This window comes from Leptonychotes weddellii, chromosome 11 (genome assembly GCF_054177405.1).
Source record: "Leptonychotes weddellii isolate Sample4059 chromosome 11, ASM5417740v2, whole genome shotgun sequence".
Classification (NCBI taxonomy): domain Eukaryota; kingdom Metazoa; phylum Chordata; class Mammalia; order Carnivora; family Phocidae; genus Leptonychotes; species Leptonychotes weddellii.
Window position 1 is genome coordinate 14,343,180 of NC_138379.1, and position 13,990 is coordinate 14,357,169.

The window sequence follows — 13,990 nt, forward strand, 5'->3', positions numbered from 1 at the left end:
CACTATTTATGGGAAAACATTAGAAGAAAATAATCTTTCTGCATTAACAGAAGGAATTTTGAAAGACATAATGCAATGAATAGTCTTCCTGTGTTTGTGGTCAGATTTCTCCTGGCTTGAACCTTTCAAGGGATTCCACCCCAACCCCATGCTCTTAGAACAGAGCCTGAGCTCCTTGGGAGCCCACAAGCCCTGTAAGTTCTGGTTTCCATTACCCTTCTTTGCTCATCTGCTGACCCCAGTACTCTGTGCTCCTGTTGATTGAACTTCTCTAGTTTCCTAAATAAAATCTGCCCTGTGCTCTCTCCCTCCTGGTGCTTTGCACATGCTGTTCCCTCTGCCGGGCCTGCTTATCCTCCCGACTCGCTACTCATCAGTCTCTCCTTGTACAGCGTAGAGGTCACTTCTTCCAGGAAGCCTTCCCTGACACTCCTGAATGAGTGTGTGATGTATGCTGCTCCTCAGCTTCCCACATGGTCCCACGTGTTCTCTATCATAATCCTTCTCCTGCTCTATTATCTTGGCAATTCCTCAGTTTCTTGTGTGTCTCCTTCACTAGACTGTAAGTTCTGTGAGGGCAAGAACCATGTATTTTACTCACTTCTGTATCCCTAGGGTCTAGTATGGTGTTTGACACATGGTGGGTACTCAGTTAGTGCCGGGTGAATGAATGGATACATGGCCAGAATTTGATTGATCTCCACCAAATGCTGGTATCACATCTCTTACAATTTATCATTAATAGTTCTTGGATGGCTTTCTCTTAGTTTTTAATTTGGTCATTTACTCCATCCATCCACTCAATTATCTACCCATCTCTCTATCTCTCCAACCATCCCTCCATCCATCCATCCATCCATCCATCCACCCACATATTTCTATGGCTAGGCAGAAACGAGGTTGAAGTTATAGTAAGTCTTAGGTAAAGAAGAAAACCAGGCTCTCTGATGTTAATGCCAGAATATAGATCAGACTCAGAAAATTGGAACCACATTGCAGACACACCTAGGCAGGGAATACCAGAGAAATGGATTATCCAGCTAAAGTGATTCAAGTCTCACACATGCACAGTGAGCTCATAAATATAGACTCTCACTCCCCGCCCCACCTTCCTCTCTTCTTCCTTTCCCCCTTCCTCCTCTCTCCCTCCCTCCCTTCCTTCCTTCACAAAGCCGTCATGGAGGCCTCTTTCTGGGTCAGGCCTTATCCTGAGGACTATTGAATCAGACCCAGATTTTAGCCCTGAAGATGCTCTGAATGTATAGGGGATCCTAGAGTGGGTATAAAAAAAGATACAAAAGGCACTAAGTGTCCTGTGCCATAGGAGAGGCCCAGATAGGGTTTCCTGAGCACCTGGAGGAAGGAGAAGGAGGAAGGTTGCACAGAGGAGGGGACATTTGAACTGGGTCTTGATGGATGGGTAGGATTTAGATATGTGAGAAAGAGGGGAGAACATTCTAGAAGGAAGAAATCAAAGGAGCAAAGACACAGAGGTGGAATAAGTCCAGGCAGGTCCAGGGAATCCAGCAGTCTGGGGGAAAAGCAGTGGGAAGAGGAGACACAGAGGGTTTAGGAAGGGGCTTGGGCCAGATCACAGCCCCTGCCTTGGTGGCCAGCTGAAAAACAACAGATTGAGTAACGAATTCATCTTACAAGTATTCTGACCCACCTATGTTGCCACTTTAGGGCCTATTGCCTCTCCCCTGATGGTCTGTGGTAGCACTTGGCCTGCTCTACCTGCCTCCAGCCTTGTCTGTCCTCCCCCTCCCCTGTAGGCGGCAGACTCTCCATAAAGGAGCATATCATGACGCCCCTCCCTTGCCTATAGCCTTCCAGGGCTCCCTTGTGCCCTGAGCATACATTCTAAGCTCCTTGTCCTGGACTACAAGCACCCCCGCCCCATACACACACAAACACACACACACACACACATCTTTACTCCCCACACCCCTCCTAGGCTTCCTGGGGCTGCTTTCATTTCCTTAAATGGCCCCCTACATTTTCCTCTGCTTGAGATAGCCTTCAGCTCCCCCAGCCCCAGTCGGTGCAGGCCCCTCTGCAGATTCTGCAGGCTGGGGACAGATACGGATTCCTTGGGGACCCTTTCCCCCTCCCACAGGACCACACCAGTTGTTGCCTGTTTATCTGGCTTCCCCACTGGACCTCGAGCTCCTAAGAAGAGAATGTTTGCGGGACTCGCTGTTCTCTGGTGTGCCTGGTGTGGAGCAGGCCCCAAATTCCTGGGGCTTCAGGGGCAGGAGATAGAAGGTCTTTGACTGGTGGGGGTGGGGTGCCTTCCCCCCCCCCCCCCCGCCCATCTCCCAGTTCCCTGCGTCCCCAGAGGCTGGAGGAGGCCATGTGGTGAGGAGAGACAATTGCCACCACAACCCAGCCCAAAGGTGTGAGGGGTAACAGGTGCAGTTGGGGGAGGCCCTGGGAGGTCTGGCCGGCTCTGAGGTTGCCTCCAGGTCCAGCAGAGATAGAGGGTGAGGCTGGCAAGCAAGAGCCAGAATCCAAACCTTAGGTCTGGGTAGGAAGGAGCCACCTCGGGGGGGTTGGGGGGGGAGGGTGGCGGCGGGGGGGCCTGGATGAGGAGCACCCGTGACTTCGGACTCTGCATCCATTTTGCCCTTTCTCCCAGTTTCTCTGTTTATCTTTCCAGCTAGACCCGCCTGGGGCTATTTCTGCTTCCTCCTTGTTCAGCTGCTTGAGCAGCCTTGTGGCTTTAATTGGCCCATTTTCTGCATGCTGGAAAGATATTTCCCTCCTTGTCCCACTGCCCGCCCCCCACCACCCAGGAGACCTGAGAGTAAAAGCTAGAAGTGAGGCTAATTATGGAGAGAAAGGCGGACAGAGACAGCCCAGGAGAGGGAAAAGGGGGTGGAGACAGAGACAGAGAGACAGGGACAGAGACAGACAGAGGCAGGGCTCAGCAGGCGACACAAAAGAAGAGTGGGGGGCTGGAGAAACAAGACAGAAAGAAAGACAGGAGGTAAGAATGAGGGAAACACAGAAAGACAAAGGGACACAGAGAAGCAAACAGATGGATCTGTGTCCCTGTTTGAGGGACAGGAAAAAGAGGCAGCCCCCAGGGCGAAGGAGCGCAGGGTCTCCAGGGAGGTGGGGGTTCCCGGCATTGAGGCCCCCAGCAAGCATCACGCTTCTCTGGGCCGGAGTGCGGGGTGGGGAAGACACAGCACAGTGTGTCCCATCTGCAGGAGACTGATGGTAAGGATGTCACGGTGCTTTGTCACGGGTGATGTCTTACAGAGGTGCAGAGGGAGGGAGTCATTAGTGGGAGGTGTGGGGCTTCGCGGTGGCCGGCTCTCTTTCCTCTTGCATTTTAAATGAGGTAGGGTGGAGGTGGGCAAGACTTCCTGCCCTTCTTCGTTGTTGATTGCGGAAACAAACATTTACTGACCACTTTCTAACCGTGCCCCGCCTCCTCTCTGGGCTCTGCAGATACGAGGTGATGGAGGCACATTGCTGCCCTCCTGCTCAAGGCCCGGCTGACATCAGGGGGTTAATGTTTAAAGTCTACGGAATACACTGAAAGGAGAAGAAGCTGACCCAGCCACACCCACTATACCCTGGCATTTGCTCTAGCCAAGGTAGGTGGGAGGAGTCCAGAAGAGGGAGTTCCGATCTCCACCTGGGGCAATCAGGGACAGCTTCCCAGAGGAGGCAACACAGGAGAAAGCCTTGCAGGCTTCCCAGAGTGGAGAAGGCAGGGAAGGAGTTCCAGGCAGAGGGATCAGCCTATGCAAAATGCAGGGACATGGGGAGGAGAGCTATTCAGGAAATGGAGGGTGAGGGTGGGGGAAAGAGGGAGATGAGGCTGGGCAGGTAGGCAGGGGCTGGATTGTGGGGACCTTGAATGCCTGACTAGGAGTTGAGGCCAATGGGTGATGGTGTCCAGCAAAAGAATAGCATGATCAAATCTGAGTTTTCTCCTAGAAACCTCGCTGATATAAGCCGGGGCAGGAGCAGGGGGCCCTGGGGCTGGGAGAGCATGAGGAGGCTTTGGCAAAGGTCCGAGGGCCTGGATCAGGGGAGGGAGGCCCATGGGTGAGTAGTCCTGCACTGGGATGGCTACCCCAGAACCCATGGCCACAGAAGCCTAGAGAAGAGCCCTGTGCAAACTCTGAGACCAGCTCGTCCAGGGGTCTCAAACTCAGGGGCCCTCAGGGGCCGTAGGAGATAGCTGGGGTGAAACTGTAGAAAATGGTGGGACCTGGGCAAACTGGGGTGCACCTTCAAATTGCAATTTTTTAAAGATGTTTATTGAATACACTGCATGGGTGGGGGGGCAAGACAGCAAAGGAGAGACTGTCTGCCCAACTGCAAGTTTTTTGAAAATAAGATGTTAGTCAAAAGAAATGGCCGGCCAGATTGGTCCCTCTATCATCACTAGGTTCTGACCTCACCCCTTCCCTACATTTCACAAGGAGGAAACTGAGGCCCAGGGTGGCCAAGAGACTTGTCCAAGTGTGAGCCCCTTGTAGTCATTATCCAGTTGGGTTAACACCCTCATTTCAAGGCGAGGAAACTGAGTCTCAGAGAGGTGAAGTAGTTGGCCCGAGATCACACGGCTGTGGGAGAAGGGGGACCGGGCCACTTCCCCAGGTAACATTCCTTTCAGGAAAATGACTCAGCCCCTTCCAGAACCAGCTCCGGCACTGAGGGAAGGAGAGACCCAGGAAGAACAAGGAACCGCTAATTGCCTGAAGCAGACTAATTGTCGGTGAGAGGGGGAGGTGGGCCAAACAGAGGGTAAGAACCAGCGGGGGGACTATGAGGCGGCCCCAGGGGGACGCGCTCTGGTTCAGGGACTCAGCTGACCGAGACCCACAGCCGCCAACCAGCTGCTGGGCAGGGGGTCGGGGCCGGGGGTGGGCCGCTCCGCCTCCAAGGCCCAAATCACCCCAGCCTGGGGCCTGCTGAGCTGCTGATTATCTGCCAAGCTGGACTTTAGAGAATAATCATCACAACCAATAATAATGCCTCCCACCAGCTCTGAGCTTTTAATGTGTTCAGCTACTAGCGAGCAGCCTTGTCTCATTTGGAGAGAATGGGCAGTGGGGTTTGCAGCTGGCCCCAAGAACGGGAGAGTCCAACCGAGGTCAAAGACAGCCGCGTTTACCAACCTGAGCCTGTTTCCTCGACTGTAAAATGGAGACGTTGTTCTCTGCCCCTGCGTATCTTCTCAAGCCTCAACTTCCCCCTGGCACCTCTCCCACGCTCCCACCCCACCCCCAACCCATATCGTCATTACAATCCAGACCCACAGAACTGTTGGTCTACCTCTCTGAGGTCGATGCCTTTGTTCTGCATCAAATGCCAACCTGTTCCAGGCTCAGGTCTTCACCGTGAACTGCTCTTCATCCTACAAAACCTGATACCACCTTCTCTGTGAAGTCCTCCCGGATTATCTCTAGGCAGAGTTAATCACTCCCTTCTCCGGGCTGCCACTGATCTGTGTACATCATAGGAAGATATTCTATCTTTGCCTGTCTCTCTCCTTTTCCCCCGCATCTAGAGCTTCCTTGAGGCCAGGGAGACTGGACCTTATTTACCTCTGGATTCCCAAAGCCCAGCACAAGCCCAGCCCCCAGTAAGTACTCAAGAAATAGCTCTTGAATCCAGTGGTCCCACCAGCCTTATGGCTGGCATTTTCTGTGTCTGTTTCCTCCACAAGACTGAGAACCTCCCGAGGGCAGGTCTGAGCCCTGCTCATCTTCCCGTATGGGTTGGCAGGTAGGTGAACAAAAGCAAGTGCTTTGTTCATTGTGAAGCAAGATCTAAGGGAAAGGCAAGACAAAGGAAGAAATCCCTAGATGGAAAAGCAGACGAACGCATCGTTCAGAGTTTGTCCTTGAGGTGGTGGGTGTATCTGCCTGCTTGTCCGTGCGTGTACGTCTGCATTTGTGTACATGGGTGTCATTTGCGGGACTGTGTGTGCGGGTGGGTCAGAGTGCAGCTGCGGCTTGCTCGTGAGGACGCACGCATTACTGTGTGTGGTGTACGAGCATCACTGTACTATTGTGTGTGTTATTTGTCTAGAGTTTGTGGGTAAGTCGAGTGCATATAACCGTACATGTGTCTATGGTTCGTGTGGAGGTGTGTGCCTCTATGTGTGAGTGTGTGGAGGTGTAGTGTTGCATCAGGGTTTAGACGATGAAGTAGGAGGGAGAAGAAAATGCAGAACTTGTGATTGTCAAATGCCAAGTGCAGAGAGCAAGAATGCACAGGTGTTCCCGACAGAGACCTGTGTGCAGGCCCTGCAAGTCCCATCCCCAGCGTCGACTCCATTCATTCATTCCTCACTCGCTGGTGAGCCCATGTGGACTCCGCTGGCCTCCGCGCTGGTTGCTCGGGACCTGACAGGCCCTCTCCTCCCAGGAATGCCCGTTCTCCTGGGGGAAGACAGACGGTAAACAGTCGCAGAAGCGCGTGCGCGATCAGCACCGCGGCAGAGGGACCTGGGGGTGTGTGGGAGCACAAAGGAGGGACCCCTGTTACAGTTGGGAGGTCCGAGAGGTTTCCCAGAGGAGGAGCCATCCCGGCTGAGCCCCAGGACAATCGTCTGGCCTGGGATGGCTTTCCTGGGCAGCCACATGTGCTGAGGCCACCGTGGGCCTCCGCGCGGGGCTCCCTGCCCCTCGTCCCCGTGCTGGAACCCCCATCTTTGCTGTCCCCTGGCTCACTCTTGCTGTCCACCCTCCCAGCAGGCCCTGCGGAGAAGAGGACCGTGCTAACTAAGAAGAGGGAGAAGAAACCAGGGCTGAGCAAATGGGGGAGGCTCCTGGTGCTTCCTCTCCTCAGCAGGCCTTGGGCCACGAATCCCTGCCTCTGGAGCTGTGGGTGTACGGGCGTGGATGTGTTTATGTGTATCCAGCCTAGCTATTAGCCTGGAGGCTCCTGGAAGGCAGAGGAACATCTGTCGTGGTCTCCCCCTGCCCTGACTCCCCAGCAGGGCCCAGGTGGCTGGAGGCTCAGGGGGGTCAGTCAGGCTGGACGGACTTGCAAATTTGACAGCCAGTGTGGACCAGAAGCCCAATGTGGTTGACAAGGGCAGCTGGTCAACAGACCAGACGCTGGGAGAGAAAATATCAGGCTTCTGTGACTGATATGATTTTAAATCCTTATTCACAGGCAGGCCTAGAATTCTTTTTTTTTTTTTTTTTAATTTCAGGAAAAAAAGCTTGATAGAATAAATGTGATGGTAGTACATGAACTAGAATCCTGGAGGCTTTCAGTTCCCCTCAGGGCCCTTGCCTCTTCCTGCGCACCTACGATGCACCTGGCTCCGTGCGGCATCCGCAGAGCTGGGAGCTGGGAGCTGCAGCCCCCGGGGGCATATGGGAGTGGGGATGCCACTCAGGGCCCGGCCTGGGCTGCAGAGGAAGGGCAGGCTCTGTGCGCTTGCAGGAGAATCTGAAAGAGCTTCCCGGAGAAGGTAACATTCGAGCTGTGCTCTGAAGAAGGAAAGATGTTTCTGAGGAAGAGATCAGCATGTTCAAAGGCCCAGAGGCAGGACTGGGTAGGCAGTTGGCAAGCAATAGTAAGCGGCACCCTTTGACCCCAATACGGGCTAGACCAGGGATGAAATGGTGCAGTGAACTCAAACGGGAGGACCTCGTGGCGGCTCTGGGCTCCAATCTTCTGTGACCTGCGGTGTGGCCTTGCTCCGTTCCCTTCTCCTCTGTGTGAGCTGGTTTGTGGCTGATGGAACCATAGAGCGGAAATGTGGCAGCCGAGACAGATGTGTGGCGCGCTCGTCCCAGCCTGCTGTGCCCGGAGGCCATTAGCTCCTGGGGAGCTTCCGTGCTGTCAGTTTTGAGGCTGCGTGATGTGGTGGGGAAGGGCCCAGGCTCCGGAGCCAGACTATATAGGTTCAAACCCCGGCTCAGCCCCATGCTAACTGAATCCTGGTACAAGGTCCCTAAGCTTTCTCTGCTGTGGAGAGAGCATGAACCCTTACCAGGGTGCTGTTGTGGGGATTCAGTGAGCTCGTACCAGACATGGGGCCCCCTAGCCCTGACCCCCCACCCCGGTGTTTCTGCATTCAGTGCTCAAGGAAGCCATTGTCCATCGATTGTTGCTTTTCCTGATTTAATCGGCTCTCCCCACTGGAGATGGCCACAGCACGTGTGGGAGACGGGAAGTCCTTCCCAGGGTCTCAGTGACTTAGCAGAGCTGGAGTTCACTGTCCCCTGAGTTCACTGTTCCCAGAGCTTATTACATCACAGCAAGTTACGGGCATGTGCTTGCAGGAAGAATCCTGTACGTGCTCAAGATGGAAACTCCTTAGTCCTGCTCTGTGAAGGGGCTAGCTGATCTCCCAGCCCTCCCAGCTCCACTGGGTGTGACTGTCACCCCCAGGGCTGGCCCAGGGGAGTTAGTTAGTCCTGGGGGTGGGGGATGGCCACTACCCCCTCCTCTCGTGCACAGTCTCCGCACTCCTTGGGGCCCATTGCGTCTAGAATCTCTGTTGCCGGACTACTCCCCATGCTCTCCTGGGCCCTTACACCACCCCTTCTCGGGAGCTCTGGCTCCAGCCTGGGGTCTGGGGCATCTCAGGGCAGACTGTGGGGCCCCTCAGAGGACCCGCTCCTGGCTCTGGGTGGGTCAATTCCAGCAGCCTGCATGAGCCTTCAGAGACACTCTGGAGCCAGATGGCCTGGGTCTGAGGGGCCTTGGGAGAGACGAGGCCTCCAGCTTTGCAACCAGAACCTCTTCCAGATCCTCCCTGGTGCTCCCAGTCCTTGGGGAAAAGACCCAAGGAGGAGCTTCCAAAGTGTGGTTCAAAGACCACCTGCACCAGAATCACCGGGGGCTGGGGGTGGGGCAGGCTCATGAAACATGCCATTCTCTTGACCTTGCAAGAGTGAGACCTACTGCATTTGAGTCTGGGGGGCTGGGGGCCCGGGAACCCGCATGGTAGCAAGCTCACCGGGTGAATCCTGTGCATTCAAGTTGGACAAGCTCGGGGTCAAGGGGCAACAGAGTTGGGGAAACCCTCTGTATCAGGAATCCTAGTACTGTTTGCGCCTCAATGCCCCACTTCCTAAAAGACGCCGGGGAGTCAGTTTGTCCCGATGAGCAAGCCTGAGCCTGAGCCTTCTCTTCTCCCCAGCTGCCTACACTGCTCACACATCCCCGCAGTTTCTAATTTCAAAATGGGGCCATTTGAGCTGTGTGTCAACTCCCTTCCCCTGGGCGCCGTGCCTTAGGAGGCTGCCCACTGGGGAGGCGTCCAGGCTCCCATTCTTCTGAGGCTTGCAGGCAGGGCCCAAGGAAGGCACGGGAGAGCCTACTGCAGGCCAGGGGTGTGGGCTTTCCTGGTCTAGAGCCTGCCTCTGACTTTCTAGACACAGCAAGGGCCTCCTAAACCCCTTTCTCCCAGAAGTCCCGCACTGTCCCCTCCATCCCCAGTGGCAGCTTGGCTGCCAGCAGGCTCACCTGCAGAGGGACACCCGTACGGGGCCCCGGAGCTGGTGCTGGTGTGGGCTGGAGGAGTCTGACACCCACTCTGGCCCCTGCAGATGGTCCGATGCCTTACTCACTCGGCAAGTGTTTGTTAACACCTGCTGAGTGTGGCTTGCTGTGCTGGGTGCTGGAGGGGGGAGGGTGGGGGATGGGGGACTGTTTGGGGGCATAGAAAGAAATAGAAGACTGGGGGAGTGGAGAAGCCCACACACAGGTTTAGAACAATCACTGAGCAGCCTGCCAGGCAAAGCGAAACACACTCATCTAAATCCAGGCTGCACGCGCTTGTTCGGCAGGCCCCGGTGGGGTGGCGGCTGGTGGGGGGTGGGTCTCAGAGGTGTAGGGTGTACACTAGGGTGGAGGGGCAGGAATGAGGCAGGGGCAAATAGGACTTGAGTTCTAGTCTTGCGGCCACCATGCTCGTGCTGTGTGGCCTTGGGTAAGTCCCTTATCCTCTCTCAGTCTCCATTTTCCCCACTCCGGTCTTTCCCCCCATACATAGGCCCTGGAAAATGGCAGATTTAAACTAAGTTTGCGACACCAAGTAAGGGATATGGCTTCTTGATCACCTGAGTAGACTCTAAGCTGAAGATCTGATATTGACCCAACAGGCAGTATAGGGTAATGGTTAGAGACCCTGTGATTCGGGGTCACAGACTTCATGGGAAGCCAGCTCCATCACTGACATATCAATGTCCCCACTCCGGAGTGGGCGGATCTCCAGCATCCTCGTGGGGAAGATCACATGGGACAGTCTGGCTGGGGCAGGGGTACCTGGATGGGCACCCAAGGACGGGGTGGGGGCCTGTGTAGTTCATCAACAAAGCACCGCTTCCCCCTGTGCTTTTATTCAGTGTTAATTGCAATATCTCCTTTTGGGGGGTTTCAAAGAGTACGAAAGCGGAGAGAGGTTTACTTCTCTGAAAGATGGCGTGGAGTCTGAGGTCTGAGGGGTTTCAGGATGAAGGGGGCCTGGCACAGTGCCCGGCAGGCAGTCAGCTCTCCCCGCTGCTCGGAGACTCTGCTCATCCCTCCGGTTCCTCCCTGGACCATCTGCAGCGGACTCCTTTCTTACCTTCCTCTTCTGCCATGCTTGCATCCTGGGGACAACTGGAGCCCCCCATCTGGCCCAGAGTCTAGCTGAGCCTCTCCCCCCAGCAACTTGGTCTTGGGCTAAGCCTGATCCCTCCTCCCCTGACTGGGCTGCCTCTAGTTTAGGAGCTATATGTACAGTGTCTAAAATTAGAACCCGCGTTCCAAATCTGGCTGCTATTCACCGGCTGTGTGATTTGGGACACATCACTTAACTTCTCTGTGCTTCAGCTGCCTCCTCCATAAAAAAAAGACTAATGAACCCACATCATCATCGGGCTCTTGTAGAGATGAAATGAACCAATGCGTATGAAACACTTAGCACGTACTAAGCACTCCATCAACATGCTGCTCTTCTTTGGGTTAAAGCCAGGGGGCCATTGGATCTGTTTTCTTAACTTCCACAGAGCTGTCTCCCTGCCTGGGCCAGTCGTGCCGGAAACTGTAGGAGTGAGTAATGAGAAGGATCCATGTGAGTGCGTGGTCAAAATAGAAGCTGCCGTGGCGAGGCGAGAGAGATGAGGCGTCCGGGGAGAGCCTGCCTGCATGCCTTCAGTGTGGTGGGCCTACAGGTTGTCATGGAATGAGCCGCTCACTGATGTTTGTGGAGCCGCCTTGCACATTCCAGGACCGGGGCACAGGGCCCCATCATGTGAGCCTGCTGGTGGGGGGCTGGGTTCAGCAGGGACGACTCCTCCGAAGGAGCAAGGGTGGAGCAGGACATGAGCAAGGGCACAAGCAGCTCCAGCCGGACTCAGCAGAGAGAGGAGAAGGAGAAGAAGCCATGTGAGGGCCAGCAAGCCGGTCTGAGCCCTGGTGACTTGAAATTCTTCCCCCTGTCCTCCCCGTTCCCTCCCTTCCTCCCTCCCGGATCCCCGCTCTCCTCGGAAGGAAAAGTGTAATCTTACCAGGACCCAGCAGGAGAGAAAATCCAGCCCAACAGCATTTTAAGTAAATGTCTTTAAGAGTTGTTATATCCTAAGAGTGCAAAAGAAAGGAAGATTCCATCTACTTCAAAACGCCTGACTTAAAGGATAAATATGTATACACGTGGTCAGAAGCGAAACATGCAAATGTAAGCTTGCAATCCACCTTGTGTAATCATAGCCAGATGAATGAAGGGGTGTGTGCATTGCCAGGGTGCAGAGATCGGGCTAAAGAGCTGGCGAGACAAGCCCTTGTGGGCTGTTTTTCTTTTAAGCCCATGACAGAGAACCTGGAAACAGGGTTCAGGGAGGCCCTCGGAGGCACCAAGAACCCAGTAACATCCCAGGAGAAATTTCCTACCCTCAGCAACCTCAGCCAACCGGCCTATAACTGCCCCCTGGCAGGTAGGCAGCCCCAGTTAACTGGGATCATGGTTTTTCTTAGTGCGTGCGTGTCTTCGAACTCCAGGAGGATTTGCGGGTCACATGTAGACAAACTTAAGGGAATCCAAACCTCAGTATTTTCTTTTCTGTTACATGCTCACTTGCAATGCTAAGATAATTTGGCCCATTAAAGTGAGAGTCTAATCATTCTAATTTAAAATATAATTGCGTAATTAACTTCAATACGTGAGTTTAAGCTGGAATCTTTCTAAGCTTAGGCTCGGTGGTAGAATATTTAAGAGAATTTTAGGTTCACCACCTACACTCATTGAATTCACTAGATGTAAAAGAATTAAGTACCCAGGGAGATTTCCTTAAGACTTAAAAACAGGCAAATGGATTAGAAAGGAAATCTGACTGATGACTCTAAGAATTTTTTGGAGCTATCCCCTACACTCAGAAAAATCCCCACAGCCCAGGGAGCCAGAACCGGATGGAGATTTCTAGCGTTGCTAGAACCCCGGGAGCACTCCTGACCCTCCACCCACCCTGCTCTTCCCCTCCAGCGAAAGCCACTAACCCAAAACATTAAGTTTATAAATACAACATGGATTGCTTGAGGCCTGTGTAATTACTCAAGGTTGTAAACAGGACTAAGTCATTCAAAGACTTCTCGGAAGTGGTTGCTAAACCTGCTCCAAACAAACAAAAAGATTTGCAAGCAGACTTAACAAGCCTCACAGCGAACCAGGGTTAAGAAATGTCAGTTAAAAAAAATTGAACTCTTGTTAGTCAACTCAAAGTAAATCTATGAGTAAGTAGTCTTTTCTGGGTACAGCCCCCACCTGGGCAACCGAGCCAAAACCTCCGTGAACTCGCTCAAGTCCGGTTCAAAGTCACTGTCCCAAGTCCTGAAGGAATTTTCCTTAAGTTACCATCAAGCCTAATTACTTTCCTTGGGTGGATGTGCCCAACAGCCCCGGCTTGCTTCCAAGGATCTCGCTTTCTTCTTGAAATGACATTAAATTGCCTATGACTTACTTTAAAGTGCTTCAGATCGACAATGTGACATATCTGTTCTGTTACTTTTACGCTGTACTTGAGGGCAGTTCGTGAAAGCAAACAGGAGTACAGACTCTGGGGATGGGTGGTTAGCATCAGAAAGACCACTCAGAGGCCCATGATTCACAGGGGCAACGCAGCTGATTCTTGAGCAAGGGGTGAGGGGCACCGTCCCCACACAGGCAAAAATCCACCTGTAACTTTTGACTCCATATGTATATGTATTATATACTGTATTCTGACAATAAGCTAAAGAAAATGTTATTAACCATAAGGAAAATACATCTACTGTGCTTTTCTGTATTTATTGAAAAAAACCCACGTGTAAGGAGACCCACGCAGTTCAAACTTGGGTTACTCAAAGGTCAACTGTACGGGACTTCAGTTGCCTTATCCGCCTGCAGCACCAAAGGGCTGGCTCGTTGGCCTGATGGATGAAGAATGACTTTTCCTCAGTGAATGCAGTGGTGTAAGCAACGTGGAGATTGGGCTGGAGATACTGTTGGGGCACCGTCCCTCCTGTGGAAACAGGGTTTTAGAAACCAGTGGGTCTGACAGCCAAAGAAAGCCCAGTGTGGGTGCCTATCAGTGGAGAATTGGGTGGGCTGCCTCCTTCTAGAATCTCCGCTGAATTCAGCACTAGAATACTGTTGTGTCTGCCTTGGGTAGATCTTCCAAGCAAGGAACATCTAATCAGAGACCTGGGTCTTTGTGGAGCTACACAGCCAGCAATTTGGGGGCCCCCCGTTTGCTAATATATAATGTGTGCTTGCTAATAAATGTGTATGTGTGTGGCCACATTGGTGGGAGACGCATTTTTGTTGTAACTTCCCATAGGTGGCCTGGTTGTGGGGGAGAAGAGGGTGAGTTCTTCTCTCCCTCTACCCGTAGGAAATTATTGGTATTTATGGAAGCGAGTCCAATATTTGTGGATGACTCAGTTGGTTCAGCAGAGAAGCCCAGTGGTGGGATGCCAGGGAGGGGTTGGGAGACACACCTTGAGGTGGGAATGCCTCCACCCCACTAGCTGTCAT

The 13,990-nt window shown here is 53.3% G+C and overlaps 1 long non-coding RNA gene across 2 annotated transcripts; it reads left to right on the top strand.

Moving 5' to 3' along the window:
• Positions 1-2,903: 2,903 nt before the first annotated feature.
• LOC115936903 (uncharacterized) lies at positions 2,904-13,748 on the top strand. 2 transcript variants are annotated; one of them, XR_004072281.2, is made up of 5 exons: positions 2,904-2,992; positions 3,463-3,611; positions 4,643-4,744; positions 5,540-5,614; positions 10,992-13,748. It is a non-coding gene; the product is annotated as an uncharacterized LOC115936903 (long non-coding RNA). The 2 variants fall into 2 exon arrangements; XR_004072282.2 differs by lacking the exon at positions 10,992-13,748 and adding an exon at positions 6,729-7,237.
• Positions 13,749-13,990: the final 242 nt, after the last annotated feature.